This window comes from Halyomorpha halys, unplaced genomic scaffold, assembly GCF_000696795.3.
Source record: "Halyomorpha halys isolate HHAL.00 unplaced genomic scaffold, Hhal_1.1 Scaffold169.1, whole genome shotgun sequence".
Lineage (NCBI taxonomy): Eukaryota > Metazoa > Arthropoda > Insecta > Hemiptera > Pentatomidae > Halyomorpha > Halyomorpha halys.
The window spans coordinates 472,285-477,256 of record NW_027104700.1 but is presented as its reverse complement, the minus strand read 5'-3'; the positions used below and the strand labels follow the sequence as shown (position 1 = coordinate 477,256).

General features: G+C 28.5%; 1 long non-coding RNA gene across 1 annotated transcript in view; it reads left to right on the top strand.

The window, feature by feature from the left end:
• The window catches only part of LOC136797097 (uncharacterized), a 17,441-nt gene extending 14,867 nt beyond the window's left edge, over positions 1 to 2,574 (top strand). The window contains exon 2 of the long non-coding RNA XR_010844920.1: positions 1,745 to 2,574. This is a non-coding gene — a long non-coding RNA (uncharacterized lncRNA). The remainder of the gene's footprint in view (positions 1 to 1,744) is intronic.
• The last annotated feature ends 2,398 nt before the right edge of the window (positions 2,575 to 4,972 follow it).

The following is a 4,972-nucleotide window of genomic DNA, read 5'->3' as shown; positions in this document are numbered from 1 at the left end:
ACAAAATAATAAAATTTCTGAAAGAAACACAACTTTATACTAAAATATAATCCACCAATACCGACCAGTGCAAAAAAGGAAATAGTCTACATTCAACCATCAAATGTCAAAGTGAAGAAGATAGATGAAGTAAAAAGGGTGTAATAACCTAGATGTTGATCGCCCTGAATAAAAATCTAATCTAATCTAAATCTAATCCCCTCTAGAGTAGTAATATAATCGGAAAAATGATATTAATATATATTGATTTGGTGGAAAATATTGTGTATAACTCTGAGACACTGGCCCTTAACAGAGTAAAGCTAAAAGGGCTTTTCTCAATAGAGAACAATATTTGGAGATCTACCATTGTTTAAAGATGGATAATTTCAGGTAAAAATAAGAGAAAGAATGGAAGTTAACAGAAACATCTCAGAAGTAGGACTGAGGTGGTATGGTTACCTAAGACGAATGGACACTGACTTAATACCGAAATCGATGGTAGAAGAAGAGGCTGAAGGTAAAAGGAAGAAAGGAATATCGCATGTGCAATGAAAAAATAAAGTTGATTAAAACAGCAGAAAATGGATTGACGGAAGCAGAGGCGGTTGATATGGAGTAATAAAAAAAAAGTGGAAGCTGAGTAAATTTCATAAGTGCAGAAATGCCATTTACAAACAAACTTAATTGTCGTCTGATCCAACGGCACCACAAAATTTGATGAGCAAGCGGCTAGCTAGGTGTAACTAGACACATTCAAAAGAAGTGCTTCTGTTACAGTTAACAAATCCTATTCTGTCTCCATTAGTCATTCTACTCAGGCCAGGACATTTATGTAAATCCACCGTTAATTTTTAACTTATTAGCGTTTTAATCACTTCTTTCCTTGTTTTTGTCTAGAGCCATAAGCCACGAAAAAGACAAAGGAACTACGTCTACTATTGCAAGTATTTGTAATAAATTACAACATGTCTTTTGAATTAAAGTCCTTCAATAGCGACGTAGTGACCTCTAAAGAGTTTTTATTTTATTCTTTTTCCCCGGAAACCTAATATAGAGAAACGTTGATTATGAAAATAATCGAACTTCAAATACGATTTTGAATTACAAAATATTTTATAATTTCAGTAACTAATATTTAAAGTTCATTTGTATAACTCGAATTTAGGTTGAATATGATAATAATTTATTACTAATATGAAAAACTGTAATATCCAACACTGTATACCTCGTAATATAAGTAATAGCCCTAGATTTAAAATTAAAAAAAAAAATATTAAACAAGATGTATTTGTTTATTGGATTCATGCACTTCAACTAGGTCAGAAAGGATAGGTTATCCTACAGGGTATCGGGTCTTTCTAGTAGGAATAAGATGAATTTAAAATATTATTTTACTCATCTCTACATATGATTATGCCGTAATAAAATTACAGTAAAATGTATATTCTTTCAATTTTTTAATTGAAAAATCTTTTTAAGCATATGTATTTAATAATCTGTCGGATAGATAGAAACACTCACTTCTAAAATTGATGAGGTTTTGGAACTTAAAAATCTCAAGAACTTAAGTAATATCATAAGTTTAAAAAAGGAATACATTGAAATGTAATAATGACAAATGAATATCATGAGAACATCATTATTATGTCTTGATGCGAAGAATACAAAATCAATTGTTGATATTAGTGTTAAATATTCTCTAAAATACTTAATATATTTTAATTGTGAATGAAGTGTTTGAATGAATTAATGTTTTGTGTAGGCAGAAGAAATGATGAGGGAGCAACGTGGAAGTCCGCCTTATATGAAGATATATCAATAAGAAGCCTACATTACACAAGAAAGAAAATAATGCCACTCTGAAAAACATTTCTCTATCTTCTAAGAAGTTGAGATCTCCTCGGGTTTTAGATTTTGACAGATTGTTTTTGTTGCAATAAACACTAAGAGCAACTGGAGAAAAAGACAGCTAGACTTGAATGTTTACTTCCCACTGCTGCAAGCTCAACGCAACACGTTTAGATGGAGTGTTAGAAAATCAAATTATCATTACAGAATTGACGAAATAGTAAAGAGTATCCTGCAGACTATACATCATCTCTTTAACATATCATGGAAACAATCCTCGAACTAATTTCCTACAGATGCCAAACAAAAAAAAAAAAAAAAAAAAGAAAAAAGCATTATGCAGCTTAAGTGTAGATTAAGGATTGACCAGCAGCAAACAAATTAATATCCTTGACTGTTAAGATTTCGGACAGTCTTCCAACTAATATGGAACGAACTTAGAAATTGGCTGATGTTTATGCAACCTATATGACTGCAAGATGAAGACGCAAGTGATAATTCATATCTGGACAGATTTTTATTAGTAAATATGTACATGTTTATAATTTATTGCGTTCCTTTTGAGTTTTATTGCTCTAATAAACCACTATAAGCTGTAAAAGTGAGTGTTCCAATCTAGTTATATACTTCTGATAATGTAATATATTAAGAGGAGAAGACAGTCGGGAGTGCGGTCAGCAAAAATATACAAATAAACAAAACATATTTATTTGTACCAATGTTTCGACCTGGATTTCAGACCTTCATCAAGTCCGAAAAAATAAAACGAGATAACAGCTGTAACTGAGAGAAAAATAAAAATAAAAAAATTATCAAGAAACTTAGAAAGTAAAATATAATATTGTAGAGGTAATAATTATAAAAAATAAATGATAAAGCAGACAGAGTTCAAGTAAATAAAGCAATAAACTTACTGAAAGGTGCAAAAGAAAATGTTAATGATGAGTAATGGAATTGACATAGTAAGACATCTAAGTAATGTCAAAAATAAAGAAAAAATCTATAAAATCTAAATTAACATAATGAAATGTATGAACTAGAATGATATACATGATACAATGGATAAAGGATGCACAGTAATAGATGAGTAAAAAATAATATGCAAAGATAAATAAAGAATGTCCGGAAAAGTGAATAATTGAATTTATTTAATTCACTTAAAATGTTTGAGGTTAATGACTTCCATTTTGAATGAAATATTTATTAATTATTCATAGCATTGTACAACGTTTTGGGACCACTGTCCCATATTCATGCACTTTAAAACCTACAACAATAATAAAACTATCATAACACCCATCTTCATCCTTATTTATTTTAATTTATACAATAATATTCACCTCATGATTTAATATGAGAAATCATGTCAAAGATGCACAAATATCTTCACTTCTCCTTAGCACAGCCATTACTCCATATTTCTTACTACCTCTTTGGACCTTATCTCATGTCCAGTGTGCTGTTTGGTTATCTCCCTGTTTTTTACAAGTCCTGTTTTGTATTTAATTGAATTTATTTAAATTTTAGTGAAGAACTGAAATTCAGGTCGAAACGTTCGCATAAATAAATATTTTTATTTGTGTATTTTTGCTCACCGCAGCCCGACCATCTCCTCATTAATTACGTACAACTGTTAACATCTCATTATGATGTATTATATTATATATTTAGTGATTTATTCTATATTGTTCTTATTTCAATTTTTATACTAATTTATTACCCTAAAATTTACGTTATGAAGTAAGTTTATGCTAACGCATTTATTATAGAAATATAAAAAAAGATAATAGTTGCACCACGCGTCAAAAATAAAATTACACCCAATTTTGTATTACAGTTTTATTAGATCATAGAAAAAAAAATCCCAAAACTAAAAAATATAATGACGAAAAATTGTAGTGTTGAATAAATAAATACAAATAAAAAGAATTTAATGTTCTAAATAGTAATGGAAAAATATTCCGTTAGAAAATTCTAATCTAGTTGAAATTGTAGTTGCCCTATGTTTATTTTATTATTATTATTCTTATGGTCATAGCTGATAAAGTAATAAAAATAAAAATATCATTTTTTGTATGTAGATAACCTTGGATCATCGAATATTATTTTGAATGGTTTCCTCTTTTCTGATATTGGAGTGATTGACTAATAATGAGGTTGAAACTTAGTTGGGAGTATTAATTTCTGAACTTTTGTCGATAGAAGGGTAGAGGATTGAAAAGCACATTATAATCCCTCATGGTACATATGTACTGTATATGTAAGGTAAAGCCTTATGGTACTCTGTGAATGATTATATAAATCAATACTTCATCACATTTATTAATTTGCACTTAGCAACAATTCAACCTCCATAAAAACATTCGGAATTTTTTTATCTGAAGGACAAAGCATATAACCACTTGATTTCTTTAACAGAATAAATCTTTTGATTTATTTCGGTCCGTATTAAAAATTAATTTAAATCTGGGTAGTTATTGAATATTCTTTTCATTTAATACTTTGTATTCCGTTGTAAAATGATATTATTGACTTCTTGAATGGTTATGTATACGCACATAATAAACAATAAAGTTAGTAAAATGATTTTAAGCCAATTGCCATTCCGAATTGCCTAATCAGTTGTCGAATCATTAATTAACGGGTTTCTTTCTAGATTATTACAAGTTAAAAGAATATTTTTATAATTTTTTCCCCCAAAAAAGTAAATAACATGTAAATTTCACTGCTTTTGGAAGAAATTCTTTTACTCTGTTATATTCTCATATTAAAACTGGTGGTTAAAATATTTGATAAAATTTGAAAATGGTTTAGGCAGCCTATGAAATTCTACTGTTTATATACTGTATAGTTTTTATTCCATAATTTATAAATAAATGATTTAGTCGTTTAATCATAATCCAATTATGATAAATTACAAGAAGTAAACCTTCTAAGAACACATGTGCATTGATATGAAAAATATTTTAATTGTATTTCTGAACATTTATCAATAAATTACTAAATTGTTGACTATTTTTTTCTATTGATTGTACACGCTTTGAAACTAACAGGGTTGGTCTAAGAGATTTTGCAATGAAATTCTGTGTAACGTATTCAAATGTATTTTCTATCTTGATAAGACCTATCATTTTTAAATCAA